Genomic DNA, 18,264 nt, shown 5'->3' with positions numbered 1-18,264 from the left:
AAAATCTTTATTTTAAACTGCTGCTCAAATGTGCTACTTACAAAGTTTCAAAAAGGTTTTGTCACTGTTTCAAAATGATCATGTTCAAACTCACCCTCCAGTAGACACTCTTAAGTCGCTCAGTCATGTCCGACTCTGCGACTCCACAGTCCATGGAATTCTCCAGGCCAGAATACTGGAGTGGGTTGCCCTTCCCATCTCCAGGGGATCTTCCCAACTCAAGGATGGATCCCAGGTCTCAGATGTACAGTACTAGTATCTATGTAAGTGTGTGCGTGCACACTCAATCGTGTCCAACTCTTTGTGACCCTCCTGGAGGGTACCCTGCTAGGTTCCGTGGAATTACCCAGACAAGAATACCGGAGTGGGCCGCCACTTCCTACTCCAGGGGATCTCCCTGAACCAGGGATTGAACCATGTCTCCTGTGTCTCTGCATTGGCAGGTGGATTCTTAACCACTGCTCCACCTGGGAAGTCCACCAGTATCTATACCTATGGAGAAACACAAAGTTGCTTAAATCTCATAACAACTCTCAGACTCAGGAGAATGTCTAAGGATTCTTGATAAATTACTTGAGGACTGGTGGAAGAGTGGAGTTCATCTAAAAAAGGGCTTCCTGGAGAAAGAGACACTATGATTAGGCAAGCAGGAAAGTCAGCTCAGTTACGAAGGGCTAGAATGAGGCATGTTTCCTAGATTATACGAACTAACAACCAGGCAGTGTGTGGCTCTGAAGTACCTGACTTCTGCAGGCCACATTCAAAAGTTTTTATCTGAAACAGTGAAATAACTCTCTCTTCTTGAATTTGGGGCAGAAGTACATTTCCTACTTTAGTAATAAGTTCCCTACTCTACGCAAAATTTAAAAGATGAAAATAAGCCCAAAGACTTAATTGGAATACTTGCTTCTAAGACAAAAATTATTTCAGTTCCACATAAATGGAGACTGACATAGGACAGGACTGTTTCACAGTTCAAAGAAGACAGAATTCATTAAGAGTTTTAACAGTGAAGCATAAAAATTATTTTAGCAACATTACAGCATAGTTGAAATAGGCCGCTGGCTGTACAGAAGCCTAGGCAAGAGCAGACCAAGGGCAGGCAGTCAGTCAGCGCTGCTTTCACAATCTATTTTTAGTGTTTACCAGTGCTTTCTACACATCTCACAGTTGGTGTCTAAAAAACTAGATGTTTATATAAAGCTACCTATTTGGCTAAGCAAACTCCTATGAAAGAAACAACACAGATTAACTATTTTGGGCAAAAAGTAAAAATAAGATTGCTTAACTATTAAAGTGAAGGGCTAAACGATAGCTCAGTTGGTAAAGAATCCGACTGCAATGAGGGAGACCTGGGTTTGAAAGATCCCCTGGAGAAGGGAAAGGTTACCCACTCCAGTATTCTGGCCTGGAGAATTCCATGGCCTGTAAAGTCCATGGGGTCACAAGGAGTCAGACACGACTGAGTGACTTTCACTTTAAACAAAAAAAAGAGACTTTAGTATCTTTGTAATTATTAAAAGGAACATCTATTAGCCTATAACTTAGACTGGTGAAAAGCAAGACTGTTTCTTCCCTTACATAGACTTTGGCCAGGGAGATTTTTAAAGGGGGCACGTGGGGAGGAGTTGGGGAGGGAGGGCAGATAGCTTTATACTTTTCCTATTACATGCCCTTTTCTCATCACTCCCTCTGAATTTTCTAATAGGTGTAACATGTCTCCAGGAAATAATTAACCTGCCCACCGTACTGTTTTACATAAGTTTATTCATGAAATTCTGTCCCACATTTCACTAGCACATATTTTTAAACATCTATCTTCTTCCTCATATGCTTCCTTTGTTTAAAAACAGAAGAGAAAAGACACCCATAAAGGGAAATGTACCCTTTATACAAAATTTCAGTAATGCAAAATGAATAAGTTCTGGAGATCTAATACACAACATGATGACTATAGTCAATAATACTGTATCATATTCTTGAAATTTGTTGAGAGCACATCTTACATGTTCTTACAACACAAAAAGAGGATAACTGTGAGCTGGTGGAAATGTTAATTAGCTTGACTGTTGTAATCAGTTACAATGTAAATATATATCAAAATATCACATTGCATATCTTAAAAGTATATACAACTTTTCTCAGTTATACCTTAATAAAGCTGAGAGAAAAAGAAAAAACAAAACACCTATAAATCGTACTTTTTAAAGCCAAATTATCTGCCAGGCTAAATTTATGGGTTTTTTGGTACACGGTAAAATAATTAGATACTATTTAGCACAGAATCAATTTTTAAGTCATTCCAAGAATATTAAGCTTCTTATTATCTAAAGAAATGTTGCCAAGGAGATCTGTATTTGAAAATCACTAAAGATATATGAGCTGAAATAAATTTGTACTTTCCTTCAAGAAAGAATTATCAGAATTAAATTTACTAAGAACCACCTATACCTACCATTAATTAACTATGTAATCTTGGATTAAGTGATTTAATTAATTTCTATCTGGGTGAAGAGAAGAGGAATTAATTGGATGATCTGTAAAGCTCCTTTTAAGTTCTAACATTCTTTGATTATTAGATTATTTTCTTAAGTTCAAATAACTGTGAGGATCTGAAGGAAGACCACCCTAGGAAGAAAAGAATATGTATGCATGAATTTTAAAAGGAACCAAATAATTGAGGCACTAACCATGGCTAAATAGTATAAGAAACTTTGTATATGCAAATATATGCAAATTTTATGTGCAAACAGGAGAAGGTAAATCTAAATTTTATCTAGTAGACAAGTAGAAACTGCTACTTATCAGCATTTCTCTAATATTTTGTGATCATTAACAGGGATCATTAACGCAGAGGGTCAGGAACAAACAGCATCCGCATCACTTGTTAATGCTTAGTAATGTTTGAGAACTGATTTAAGGCACAAGCCTGAAGTAAACCTCTGAAACATTAATGATGAACCCATGATTAGAAAAGTTCAAGTGCTAAACATTTTCACTTTCTGAAAATTAAAAGTTTATATAAGCTTTAACTATTCTATATTAATCACAATATTTTAAGAATGCTCTGGTTCATAAACTGGGAGGAATATTTGCAATTCATGTATCTGATAAGGAATCTGTATTCAGAATATATAAAGATTTCTCACAAATTAACAACAAAAACAAAGAACCCAATTAACAAATGGAAAACGAATCTGAATAGACATTTCTCCAAAAAAGATATACAAATGACCAATATGCACAAGTAAGGAGGTCTAATATTATTACTTTAGGAAAATGCAAATAAAAATCACAATGAGATATCACTTCATGTCCTCTAGTATGGTTAGAATCAAAAAGACAATTAAGTACTGGTGTGGCTGTGAAGGAAATGGACCCCTCACACACTGCTAGCGGGAATATAACATGGTGCCGCCACTTAGGAAAGCAGTCTGGCAGCTCCTCAAACAATTAAACATGAAGTTTACCACATGCCCCAGCAATTTCACTCTGAGAGATATGAAAATACTGCATCTACACAAGAAACATTTAAACAAACATTTATAGCAACATTATTCTTAATAGCCAAAAGATGTAAAATAAACTGAACGTCCATGTATTGTTTTGTTGCTGTTAGTCACTAAGTTGTGTCAAACTCTTGTGATCCCATGGACTGTAGCCCTTCTGTCCATGGAATTTCCCAGGCAAGAATACTGGAGTGGGTAGTCATTTCCTTCTCCAGGGGATCTTCCCAATCCAGGGATCGAACCCATGTCTCCTGAACTGGCACATGGATCTTTACCACTGAGTTCACCAGGGAAGCCCACCGATGTATTCACACATAAAATGTAGCATTATCCATACAAGCTTCCCTGGTGGCTCAGATGGTAAAGAATCCACCTGCATTGCAGAGACCCTGGTTTGATCCCTGAGTTGGGAAGGTCGCCTGGAGAAGGAAATGGCAACCCACCCCAGTATTCTTGCCTTGAGAATCCTATGGACAGAGGGGTCCACGGGGTCGCAAAGAGTCAGACGCAACTAAATGACTAATATACACACACACACATATCCATACAATGGGCTAGTAACTGGCTATAAAAAGGAATGAAATACTGATACATACTACTACATGGATGAACCTAAAACATTCTTCTAAGTGAAACACATATTATATGATTCCATTTATATGAAATGCCAGGATAGGCAGATTATAGAGACAAAGTAGATCAATGGTTGCCTGGGGCTGGGGAGGGGCAAGACAGAAGGAATCAAGGTTTCTTTTTGAGGTGATGAAAAGGATTAATAATTAAATGTAGTGATGGTTGCACAATTCTGTGAATATACTAAAACCCACTAAATTATAGACTTTAAATGGCAGACTGTATAATACACAAATTACACCTCAAAGTTCCTATCAAAAAAAAAAAACAGAAAATGAATAATATCAAGAAAATATAAACAAAAACATATATTTTCATTGCAGGAGTTAATTTCAGTAGTATGCGTACTGAACAACAACTGAACAATTAGATAATACAGAAAACAACTTTACATGTAGCATTATGTGAATTCTAACAGCTTTCTGGGCACTAATCCTAACTAATCTGATTTGAATTATACTTTATTTATTTAGAAATTATTAACAAAATTTGTTCCAAATGTTGAAACTTCTGACAAAGCAACATTTACATTAGGAATATAAGGCTATTTTTTAAATACATGCTTTTAAAAACCAGAGTATGTCTCCTTCATAAAATGTTCAACTAATTTCTTACTTTTAACTACCAGAAGCACAAAAGAAACAGGAGTTCTCAAATTATGAGCCCAGAACTCAAGCGTTTTCCCAGGAGGGACACAAGTACCACCATAATTCTACTCGCTGCCTTTGGGAAAAAAACTTAGTGATCTGTCAATATACTGAATTTCTGTTTAAGATCTTTTTTTTTAAGGTACTGCTTCTATTTTTAAAAAGGAAGAAGAGTTCATTATTGAGTTGATTAGGCTATGCAGATTCTGGTGAGTGGAGACTGGTGGGATGGAGAAAGAGAAAGAAGAGATTTTCCCTTTTATTTCACTTGCATCTGTATTATTTTAATTTTAACTAGAATAGTGAATGATTATTACTATTTAAAAGGGAACAAGATCCCACAAAGTGATTCACAAGGAAAGTCTCAATCTTTTAAGTTCTTTTTTTATTTTTAAGTAGGCTATAAAATCAATATGAAGATGGCCATAGTTACCAGTATATTCATTAATAAATGTTAACCATTAAAAAACTTAAAAATAAAATTGTATTTTAAAATAATTTTATTTTTAAACCTGTACTTTTGCTGTAACCAAAGTATCCAGACTAAAAGAGCTTAGTATTATGAGTTGCTAAAAAGCATAACATACTAAAACTCTGAAAAAGAAACCACAGAGAAATGTTTTGGCTTATGCAAGATATTTTTGTTCCAAAGTGGTGACTAGATGAAAAAATTAGGAGTTACTTAACGGTAGAACAACAAAATACATTCTGTAAAAAGTTGGGTCCTTTAATACTTTAATCATTCTAAAAGGTAGAATTCACTCCATATACTGTAACTATTAATAAGGTATCAATAAGAGTATTAAGTTATGCTTTTATCAACTTAATAATTGTTCAATCTAAATCCTAATAGAAGACAAAAATCTAAAAAAGCAAAAGCAAACTAGAATTGGTTTATTATATAGATATGAAGATATTTCTCGTTACTTATACTTTTCCTACCCTGCAAAGTTTTGAACTTCCTCAGGTAAAATTGCTAATGTAACACAGATAACTTAAAATACAGACATAAAGAGATTTCACTGAATTCAAGTCTTGGTAGTTTTCCAGCATATATATTAAAGACTGAAATATTTGACTGCAAATTTCAAATAGGGTCAATGGAATGAAAAATTACTTTTGCTAATAGAATATGAAAATATAAAGTACCTTGGCTTAGAGGGGGTATTAGATAAATGTAAAATTTTTCTTTTACTTCACTGGAGACCTTCTTTTTAAGAATTAGTTTAGCTACAGCTGCTATAGAGAATTAAGTAAAGCTATCATTACCATCTAAAAAGTAGTAGTTTCATTATGAAATAATTTTACTAAAACTTCCAAGTAATTCCTATTTAAGGCCAACAATACAATATTGCTGGGGAAAAATTTTTTTCACACACAAAAAATCATACACAAATGGAAGAGAAGATTTTCTAAATAGACTGGCTTGAATGCAGTCAGAGAAAAACACCACCTTACCTAGATTAGAAAAACAATTAAAATGACAGAAAATTTCTCATCAAAAACCATGGAAGTCAGAGGAAGTCAAGATAATATTCTTTAGGTGCTAGATGAAAAGAGCTACCAACCCAGAATCCTATATTGGTGAAAATACTGTTCTGGAATGAAGAGGAAATCAAAACATTCTCAAATGAAACAAAATTAAGAAAATCTGTTGCCAATAGACTCACCCTAAAAGAATGGCTTAAAGAAGTTGTCTAATCAGAAGGCAAACAATAAAGGAGGAATTTCAGAACATCAGGAAGGAAGGAAGAACGTGATGAAGAAATTACTGGGAAAGTACAACAGGCTTTCCTTCTCTTCTTCATTTTTCCAATTATGTTTGATGGCTGAAGCAAAATTGTAACAATGTCTCATGTGGTTCTAAATGTAGGTAGAGGATATATTAAGGCAATCATCTTATACAGAACCACATAAAGGAAGGGAGATAAGTTTCTCTATGCTTCCATCAAACAGATAAAATAACACCAATAAGCTGCAATAAGTTATTCACAATTAACCCTTGAACAATGTGAGTCTGATCTGCATGGTTCCACTTATAGGGGGATATCTTTCAATAGTAAATACTGGGAGCTTCCCTAGTGGTCCAGCGGTTAAGAATCAGCCTGCCAAAGCAGGACACATCAGTTCAATCCCTGGTCTGGAAGGATCCCACATGCCATGGGGGACTAAATAAGCCCATGAGCCACAACTACTGAGCCCGAGCTCTACAGCCTGCAAGCTGCAACTACTGAGCATGCATGCATAGGGCCTGTGCTCCATGACAAGAGAAGCTACTGGAATGAGAAGCCTGCACAATGCCACAAAAAGTAGCCCTGGCTGGCCATACATAACTAGACAAAGACTTCACACAGCAACAAAGACCCAGAGAGTCAAAAGTAATTTTTAAAAATAAACTTTAAAAAAAAGTAAATACCATAGTACTACATAGTCCATGGCTGACTGAAGCTGGAGATTCAGAACAACAGTGGAGACTGTGGGCCAACTGTAAGTTCTGCACAGATTACCCCCTGCCTTGTTCAACGGTTGACTGTATACATCATGTAATACTCAGAGCCACCATACAAAAAGCTATACAAGAGATACACAAAAACACAGTAAATAAATCAAAATGGAATTCCAATAAATGCTCAAGTAACCCCAGGAAAAAGAAAACAGAAATGAAAAGCTGAACAAACAGAAAATAGTATCTAAAATGGCAGGCTAAGCCATAACACAGCAATAATTACACTGCATGAAGATGGTCATAGCAATTAAAAGCAGAGATTTGTAGAATGGATTAAAAAAAGTGACCTAACCATGTACTAATGATAGTCACTTCAAATATAATAATATAAGTAGATAAAAAGTAAAAGAACAGAAAAAGATATATCATGCAAGCATTAATCAAAGGAAAGCAGAAGTAGCAACATTAATATCAGATAAAGTAGACTTCGAACTAAGCTAGTGGAGGTGATGGAATTCCAGCTGAGCTATTCCAAAGCCTAAAAGATGATGCTGTGAAAGTGCTGCACTCAACATGCCAGCAAATTTAGAAAACTCAGCACTGGCCACAGGACTGGAAAAGGATTGCATTCCAATCCCAAAGAAAGGTAATGTCAAAGAATGTTCAAACTACCGCCCAATTGCACTTATCTCACACTATAGCAAAGTAGTACTCAAAATTCTACAAGCGAGGCTTCAACAGTACGTGACCCGAGAACTTGCAGATGTTCAATCTGGATTTAGAAAAAGCAGAGGAACCAGAGATCAAATTGCCAACATCTGCTGGATCACAGAAAAAGCAAGAGAATTCCAGAAAAACATCTACTTCTGCTTCATTGACTATGCTAAAGCCTTTGACTGTGTGGATCACAACAAACTGTGGAAAATTCTTCATGAGATGGGAGTATCAGACCACCCTACTTGCTTCCTGAGAAATCTGTATGGAGGTTAAGAAGCAACAGCTAGAATTGGACATGGAACAACCGACTGGTTCCAAATGGGGAAAGGAGTATATCAAGGCTGTATATTCTCACGCTACTTATCTAACTTCTATGCAGTGTACATCAGGTGAAATGGTCGGTTGGATGAAGCACAGACCGGAATCAAGACTGCTGGAAGAAATACCAATAACCTCAGATATGCAGATAACACCACCCTTATGGCTGAAAGCGAAGAGGAACTAAAGAGCCTCTTGATGAAAGAGAAGAGTGAGAGAGAAGAGTGAAAAAGCTGGCTTAAAATTCAACATTCAAAAAGCTAAGACCACAGCATCTGGTCCCATCACTTCATGGCAAATAGATGGGGAAACAATGGAAACAGTGACAGATTTTATTTTCTTGGGCTCCAAAATCATTGCAGATGGTGACTACAGCCATGAAATTAAAAGATGCCTGCTCCTTGGAAGAAAAGCTATGACAAACCTAGACAGCATACTAAAAAGCAGAGAAATTACTTTGCCGACAAAGGTCTGTATAGTCAAAGCCATGGTTTTTCCAGTAGTCATGTATAGATGTGAGAGTTGGACCATAAAGAAAGCTGAGTGCCAAAGAATCAATGCTTTTGAACTGTGGTGTTGGAGAAGACTCTTGAGAGTCCCTTGGACTGCAAGGAGATCCAACCAGTCAATCTGAAAGGAATTCAGTCCTGAACATTCATTGGAAAGACTGATGCTAAAGCTGAAGCTTCAATACTCTGGCCACCTGATGGAAAGAACTGACTCATTTGAAAAGACCCTGATGCTGGGAAAGATTGGAGGCAGGAGAAGAAGAGGGCAACAGGGGATGAGATGGTTGGATGGCATCACCAACTCGATGGACATGAGTCTAAGTAAGTTCCAGGAGTTGGTGATGGACAGGAAAGCCTGCGGGCTGCAGTTCATCGGGACGCAAAGAGTCAGACATGACTGAGCAACTGAACTGAACTGAAAGTAGACTTCAAAGCAAGGAAATTCACTGGACAGAGGGACATTACACAATTGTTAAAAAGGTCAATCCATCAAGAAGATATAGCAACCCCAAATGTGTATCCACCAAACAACACAGTTCTAAAATGTAAGCAAAAACTGATAGAACTCAAAGGAGAATATACAAACCCACAGTTGTAGCTGAACAATTCAACACCTCTCTCTCTAAACAATCACTACAACTACATAGAAAATCACAAAGAATTTAAAAGAACTCAACAATACCACCAGTCAACAAGAATTAATCAACATTTATAAAACACTCCATATAAGAAGAGAGGAATACACATTCTTATCCTGTGCCTGAGCGACACAAAATAAGAATATATCTTGGACGACAAAACAAATCTGAACAAACTGAAAAGAATTGAAATCATTGAGAATATGTTCTCTGACCACAATAGAAACAAACTAGAAATCAATAACAGAAAGTTAACAGGAAAATCTTCAAACACTTGGAAACTTTTAACAATATACTTTTATGGAAATAATCTATGGATCAAAGAGGAATTCTCAAAAGAAATTTAAAAACACATATAATAGAACTGAAGGAGGGGCTTCCCTGGTGGTCCTATGGCTAAGACTCCGATTCCCAGTGCATGAGGCCTGGGTTTGATCACTGGTCAGGGAACTAAATCCCACATGCTGCAACTAAGAACTGGCACAGTCAAATAAATAAATCCAAAAAATGGGTGGAAGACCTAAATAGACATTACTCCAAAGAAGACATACAGATGACCTACAAACACATGAAAAGATGCTTAACATTACTCATTATTACAGAAATGAAAATCAAAACTACGAGGTATTACCTTATACAGTCAGAATAGTCATCATCAAAAAATCCACAAATAATAAGTGCTAGAGAAGGTGTGGAGAAAAGGGAACCCAAATGCACTGTGGGTGGGAATCTAAGTTGATACAACCACTATGGAGAACAGTACAGAGGTTCCTTAAAAAAACCAAAAACAGAACTATCATGACCTAGCAATCCCACTAAAGGGCATATACCCTGAGAAAACTGTAATTCAAAAAGACTCATGTACCCCAATGTTCACTGCAGCAATGTTTACAATAGCCAGGAGATGGAAGCAACCTAAACATCCATCGGTAGATGAAAGAAGTTGTGGTACATATATACAATGGAATATTACTGAGCCATAAAGAGGAATGAAATTAGGTCATTTATAGAGATATGGATGGGCCTAGAGTCTGTCACACAGGGTGAAGTGAGTCAGAAAAAGAAAAACAAGTATCATATATTAATGTCTATGTATGGAATCTAGAAAGATAGTACAGATGAGCTTGTTTGCAGGGCAGAATAGACACACGGGTGTAGAGAAAAGACAGTGGACAGTAGGGGAAAGGAAGAGTGAAATGAATTGGGAGAGTAAGATTGATGTATATACACACTACCATGTGTAAGACAGAGAGCTAGTGGAAAGCTGCTGTTATAGCACAGGGAGCTCAGCTAAGTGCTCTGTGATGACTACAGGGGTGGGATGGGGGTAGGGAGGTTCAAGAGGGAGGGGATATATGTATACATACAGCTGATTCACTTTGTTGTACAGCAGAAACTACCATTGTATAGCAATTATGCTCCACTAAAAGAATAAATCAGGGAAGGCAATGGCACCCCACTCCAGTACTCTTGCCTGGAAAATTCCATGGACGGAGGAGCCTGGTAGGCTGCAGTCCATGGGCTCTCGAAGAGTCAGACACGACTGAGCGACTTCACTTTCACTTTTCACTTTCATGTATTGGAGAAGGAAATGGCAACCCACTCCAGAATTCTTGCCTGGAGAATCCCAGGGATGGGGGAGCCTAGTGGGCTGCCCTCTATGGGGTCGCACAGAGTCAGACACGACTGAAGTGACTTAGTAGTAGTAGTAGTAGTAAAAGAATAAATAAAAGGTATAAATAATTTTTTTTAAAAAAAGAACTACAGGAAAATGAAAATACAACATATTAAAATCTGTGAGGCATAGGTAAAATAGTGCTGAGAAAGAAATTTACAGGAATTAAAAAAAAGGAAAAACTCAAATCAATAATCTAACTCTCAACCTCTAGAATCCCTTTGCAAAAAAGCAAAATAAAAGCAAAGAAAGAAAAAGGAAAAAATAATAAAAATACGAGCAGAAATCAATAAAACTGAAAAGGGAAAAATAGGGAAGAATAAATGAAACAGCTGGTTCTTTTAAGAGATCAAAAATTAAAGCACCTAGCAAGACAAAGGAAAAAAAGAGAGAGAAAGAGAAGATACAAATTACCAACATAGGAATAAATCAGGAATGAAATGTGAATGTGTCTACAATGAAAACTACAACTTACCCAACTTTACTTATGAAGTTAAAAATTTGGATAGTCTTACATCTACTAAATAAAATGAATTTGTAAATTCAAAACATCCAAAAAACTCTCCAGATGCAGATGGTTTCACTGAAAATTGTAGCAAACTTTTAAAGAATTAACATCAATTTTCCACAATCTTTTCTAGAAACAGAACTGAAGGGAACATTTTCAAATTCATTCTATTAAGCTAGTATCACCCTGATTTAAAAAACAAACAAACATAAACAGTATAAAAAAGAAAAACTACAGATCAACATTCTTCATAAGTACAGATCTTTAACAAAATATTAGCAAGTCAAATTTGGAAATCTACAAAAAGAATCATCCATTATGATCAAGCAGAGTTTATTCCAGGGATGCAGGTCTAGACCAATATTATAAAACTAACCAATGTAATCCACCACATTAAAAAGCTAAAGAAAAAAACCATGTAATTCACCTCAATTGAGGTAAAAAAAAAAAAAATAGTACTTGACAAAACTCTTCACCCATTCACGGGGGAAAAAGTGTCTCTCAGAGAAAGAGAAACAGAATGGAACTTCTTCAACTGGATAAAGAGCATCTACAAAAACCTACAGGTAACATACATTTGAGAGTGAAAGACTGAACTGTTGCTGCTGTTTAGTAGTTAAGTCACATTTAATTCTTTGCAAGCCCATGGACTGCAGCCCACCAGGCTCCTCTGTCCACGGGATTTCCCAGGCAAGAATACTGGGAAGTGTAGAAGTGTTAGTCACTCAGTGTGTCCAACTCTTTGCAATCCCTGGACTATAGCATGCCAGGCTCCTCTGTCCATGGGATTCTCCAGGCAAGAATACTAGAGTAGGTTGCTATTTCCTTCTCCAGGGGATCTTCCCAACCCAGGGATCAATGTGCCTCTCCTGCAATGCAGACAGATCCTCTACTGCTGTGCCAATTAGGAAAGCCCAAAGACTGAATACTTACCCCCTAAAATTGGGGGAAAAAAGACAAAATGTCCAATCAACATATTCATTAAACATAGTGCTGAAAGTTTTTGCCAATGCAATAAAATAAGAAAAGGAGATTTTAAAAACATAAATTTGAAAGGAGAAAATAAAACTCTCTATTTGTCAATTAAATGATTATCTAGGTAGAAAATTGCAAAGAATCTACAAAACAAAACAAAAAGACAACAAATAGTGAGTTCAGTAAGTTCATAGGATACAAGACAAACATAGAAAAAATCCACTGTACTTGCAATGAACACATGGACATAAAAAATAAAATAACCCACACACCCAAAACATTAGGTGCAAATCTAACAAAACAAGCACAAGACTTGTATCGTAAAAATGGCTCAATACTGATGAAGGAAAGCAAAGATAGAGAGACATTCTATGTTAATGGAATGGGAGATTCAACAATCAATAAGAATGTCAATTCTTCCACTACCTAATATTAATACAGGGGTTTAACATAGTTTCTACCAATATCCCAGCAAGATTTTTTTGTAGATATTGACAAGATTATTCTAAAATTTATATGAAAGGAAAAGGAACTAGAATTACTAAAACAATTTTGGAAAAGAATAAAATAGAAGGAAATATCCTACCCAATTTCAAGACTTATTTTACAGCTATAGTAGTAAAAGCTGTGTAGTACTGCCAGAGAGAGAGAAACACATGGAATAAAAGAGAGAACCCAGAAATAGATCCACAAAAATATGCACAATTTTTAGCAAAAGTACAAAAGCAATTCAGTGCTGGGACTGCTTTTCCAACAAATGGTGCTGAAGCAAATGGACATGTGTAGGCAAAAAAAAAATGAACTTCAACTTAAGTCTCATATCGTATGCAAAAATAACTCAAAATGTATCTTAGACTTAAAGGTAAAATGTAAAACTATAAAGCTTCTAGGAAAAAATACAGGAGAAAAATTTCAGGATCCACTGATACGCAAAAATTACTTAAGACCTGACACCAACCCATTAAAGGAAAATACCAATAAATTGAACATCAAAACTTGAAAACTTTTGCTCTAGGAAAGAGCCTAGAAAGTGAATAAGAAGGTAATGTAAGAAGTGGGCAAAATATTTCCAAACCACAGGCCCAACAAAGGATTAGTATCCAAAATATATATATATAAAGAACTGTCAAAACTCAACAGTAAAAGAGTAAACAATCCAATTAGAAAATGGGTAAGAGACACGAAGAAACACTGCACTCATACGATATGACATATACACAAGTATTTGCTACAAGTGTTTACAAAACAAAAAGACAGAAAATGACCTCAATCGTTCTCAGTAGAGGACAAGTTACCTTTTAGACCCGTCATCTGCAGTGGAACCACCGCCAAGATGCAGATTTTCATGAAGACCCTGACAAGGAAGTCCATCACTCCTGAAGTCAAACCCTCAGATGCAATAGAAAATGTAAAGGCCAAGATCCAAGATAACGAAGGAATTCCTCCCGATCAGCAAAGACTGATCTTTGCTGGCAAGCAACTGGAAGATGGATGCACTTTGACTACAACAAGCAAAAAGTCCACTCTTTACCTTAATGTTTTAAACTTCGTGGTGGTGCTAAGAAAAGAAAAGGAAGAAGTCTTACATCACTCTCAAGAAGAGCAAGCGTAAGAGAAAGGTTTAAGCTGGCTGTTCTGAAATACTATATCGTGGATGACAATGGCAGAATCAGTCACCTTCATCAGGAGTGCCCTACTGAGGAAGGTGGTGCCAGAGTTTTTATGGCAAGCCACTTACACAGGCATTATTGTGGCAAATGTTGTCTGACCTATTGTTTCAACAAACCAGAAGGCAAGTAATTGCATGCTGCTGCTGCTGCTAAGTCGCTTCAGTCGTGTCCGACTCTGTGCGACCCCATAGATGGCAGCCCACCAGGCTCTGCCGTCCCTGGGATTCTCCAGGCAAGAACACTGGAGTGGGTTGCCATTTCCTTCTCCAATGCATGAAAGTGAAAAGTAAAAGTGAAGCCGCTCAGTCAGGTTCGACTCTTCGCGACCCCATGGACTGCAGCCTACCAGGCTCCTCTGTCCATGGGATTTTCCAGGCAAGAGTACTGGAGTGGGTTGCCATTGCCTTCTCCAAGTAACTGCATACTGGCTAATAAAAGACAGAGACACTAGTTTGATAAATTATAGTACAACTAAATAGTAGTATACAGCCACAGAAAATAAAGGTGATAACCTTAACTGCTATGGTCTCCAAAATATATTTGGGGGGAGGGGGAGCAGTGACAAGGGTACTAAAAAAAGGCTGTATTCCCCAAAAGAAAGAAAACATACACAGACACACCACATACATGTATACACACACAAGCTAACCACAGAAAAATCTCTATATAAGAAACTTGTAAATTGTTTGCCCCTAGGTAGGTTGCAAGAACAGCAGAGCAGATGAATGAGATGGAAGATTTTCACTGTAGAGTCTTTTGAGCTTTAAATTTTGTGACTGTGTTCTAAAAGTTAAAATAACTTTTATAAAGTGTTCAGTTTTTTAATTTAAAAAATGAAATAGGATACTTTTCATATTTATTATATTCAATACTGAAAAATATATTAACTATCAAAAATGTAAATACGAAGAATATTTTAAAAAATTACGAAAGACTGAAATGAGTTTATAAATTAATTGTATTTTCAAGAATTTGCTACTAGAGATTACTAAATTTTGATGAGTTTAATAGCCAACATGGAAGTGTAAGCACATAAAGTGGCAACAAAATTAAGAACACTCTAGTGTACGATATAAAACAAGAATGATACGTAAATTTGTTATGAATTGTTGAAATGCGTGTATGTGTTAGTCGTTCAGGCCTGCCCAACTCTTTGCAACCCCATGGACTAGCCCACCGTGCTCCTCTGTCCGTGGGGTTCTCCAAGCAAGAATACCAATCATGCTTGTGCTCAGTCCCTGAATTGTGTTCAACTCTGCAATGCTAGCGATTGTAGTCCTGCTAGGCTCCCTCTGTCCATGGAATTCTCCAGGCAAGAATACTGGAGTGGGTTGCTATTTCCTTCTCCAGGGGATTTTCCCGACCCAGGGATCAAACCCTGGTCTCCTGCTTTGCGACAGATTCTTTACCGTTTGAGCCACCAGTTGAAATGTTAAGGTAGAAAAGACTTTTTAACGGAAGTTACCTTTTCAAAAGTATTTCAAACTTATCAACTCACTATTCCCAGAGATTATTTGTTTGATGCTGAGGACACATTTTTCGACAAATAAGTGGAGATTAGCACGTCCCTGGTGGTCCAGTGGTTAAGAGTCTGCCTGCCAATGGAGGGGATATGGGTTCAGAAGATCCCACATGCTGTGAGGTAACTAAGCCCATGTGCCACAACTATGAGTCAATACTCCAGAGCCCACAAGCTGCAACTACTGAGCCCATGTGCGACAACTACTGAAGCCTGTGCTCCACAAGACAAGTCACCGCAGTAAGAAGCCCAGGCCCTGCAACTAGAGAAGCCACCACTCACTGCAAACAGAGAAAGTCTGTGTGCAGCGAAGACCCACTGTAGCCAAAAATTAAAAAAACAAATTAAAATAAATTAAAAAAAAGAAGATTAAATCTTAAGAATCTCAGAAAAGTGTACCTAAATTATAAAATCAAAGTTCTAAAGTAGAACTTTGAATTCTAGATGAGAACAGGAAATTCTGTGGTTTTTGAAGGAAGAAAGAAAGGAGAGCAGGAGGAAAGAGGAAGGAATAAGAGCATATTAGTTCCCTTTCTCATATATGAAGTGACCTCAGTCAAAATTTTCAACTATGTAAATGTCATCTTTGATATCAGTGTCTCACCTTCCTCTCTCTATTCCTTGTTATGCAGTCCTACATACCCCAATGCAACACCTTCCCACAAAGTCTTGCCCACTCCAAAATACACTACATGTACTTAACCCACTATCCCAGCTGCCACCTACTAAGACTCTAAATCTCTCGTGAACAGGTGTGATTTCAGTTTACAAAGAGTGAGAAAAGCACTCTAAATAAACTAAAGTAAATAACATCTAGCTTAAATCTTCCTGAGGTACAGCGGACCATATGACAACTTGAGGGTTAATTGATCAACTGTTGGATTATAAAGAAAGCAAGGGAATTCCAGAAAAACATCTACGTCTGCTTCATTGACTATGCTAAAGCCTTTGACTGTGTGGATTACAACAAACTGTGGAAAATTCTGAAAGAGATGGGAATACCAGACCATCTTAACCATCTCCTGAGAAACCTGTATGTTGGTCAAGAAGCAACACTTAGAACCTTACATGGAACTAACTGGTTCAAAATTGAGAAAGGAGTATGACATGGCTGTATATTGTCACCCTGCTTATTTAACTTATATGCAGTGTGTATCATGCAAAATGCTGCACTGGATGAATCACAAGCTGGAATGAAGATTGCCAGGAGAAACATCAACAACCTCAGATATGCAGATGACATCACCCTTATGGCAGAAAGTGAAGAGGAACTAAAGAGCCTCTTGAAGAAGGTGAAAGAAGGCAGTGAAAAACATGGCTTGAAACTCAACATTCAAAAAACTAAGATCATGGCAACTGGTCCCATCACTTCCTGGCAATTAGAAGTGGAAAAAGTGGAAACAGTGACAGATTTTATTTTCTTGAGCTCCAAAACCACTGCTGACAGTGACTGCAGTCATGATATTAAAGACGCTTGCTCCTTGGAAGGACTATAACAAACCTAGGCAGCATATTAAAAGCAAAGACATCACTTTGCCGACAAAGGCCCATGTAGTCAAAGCTATGGTTTTTCCAGTAGTCACATACAGATATGAGAGTTGGACCATTAAGAAGGCTGAGCAGCAAAGAATTAATGCTTTTGAACTATGGTGCTGGAGGAGACTCTTGAGAGTCCTCTGGACTGTAAGGAGATCCAACCAATCAATCTTAAAGGAAATCAATCCTGAATATTCACTGGAAGGACTGATGCTGAAGCTGAAGCTCTAATACTTTGGCCACCTGACGGGGAGGGCTGAAGCTCTAATACTTTGGCCACCTGATGGGGAGGGCTGACTCATTGGAAAAGACGCTGATGCTGGGAAAGGTTGAAGGCAAAAGGAGAAGAGGGCAACAGAGCATGGGATGGTTAGATAATAGTAAAGGATAGGGAAGCCTCGCACGCTGCAGTCCATGGGGTCGCAAAGAGTCAAACATGACTTCACCAACTGAACAACAACAAACCAAATTATTTTTTTTGTAGAAAGAGGAAAACTTGATTTTACATAGCACAATGGACAAATCTCAGGATATAAATCTGAATCTTACTCTATTACTGCTATGTCGCACTGGCAATTTTCACAAATTATTACAAGAGCGTACCAGTACAGAGCCAAGCTGAACAGACTGAGAGAGGTTTTATTGTTATTTGTTTGGTTGTTTTTTAGCTCCTGAAGTGCAAGGAAATCTCTCTCAAAACACTGTGGAAACACAAGTTAGGTCAAAGAGACTTCAGTGATTATACACACCAAGGAATACTTTGTTTGAAAGAAACAATAGCTTTGTAAAGTCATTCAACAAACATACTAATAAAGCCTTCAACAATCAAAAACAAAACTACATAAAAACAAACAACAAACAGCAAGCCCTGGGAAAAGGGAAGAATCTACTTTCAATAGTTACATTATACTATTCAAATGCCCAGTTTAAGAAAAAAAAAATCACATAGCATTCAAAAAAAACC

General features: G+C 37.1%; 1 protein-coding gene and 1 pseudogene across 7 annotated transcripts in view; one reads left to right on the top strand and one right to left on the bottom strand.

Annotated features, from left to right (window-relative positions):
* Window positions 1-18,264, bottom strand: part of SOS1 (SOS Ras/Rac guanine nucleotide exchange factor 1) — a 133,667-nt gene that overhangs the window by 92,513 nt on the left and 22,890 nt on the right. The gene's annotated exons all lie outside the window — the stretch shown is intronic.
* On the top strand, window positions 13,909-14,375 carry LOC145503615 (ubiquitin-ribosomal protein eS31 fusion protein pseudogene; annotated as a pseudogene).

Source organism: Giraffa tippelskirchi, chromosome 4 (genome assembly GCF_054371585.1).
Source record: "Giraffa tippelskirchi isolate mGirTip1 chromosome 4, T2T-mGirTip1v1.2.pri, whole genome shotgun sequence".
NCBI lineage: Eukaryota > Metazoa > Chordata > Mammalia > Artiodactyla > Giraffidae > Giraffa > Giraffa tippelskirchi.
Note: the sequence above shows the minus strand (reverse complement) of the source record. Positions and strands in the feature narration are given on the sequence as shown.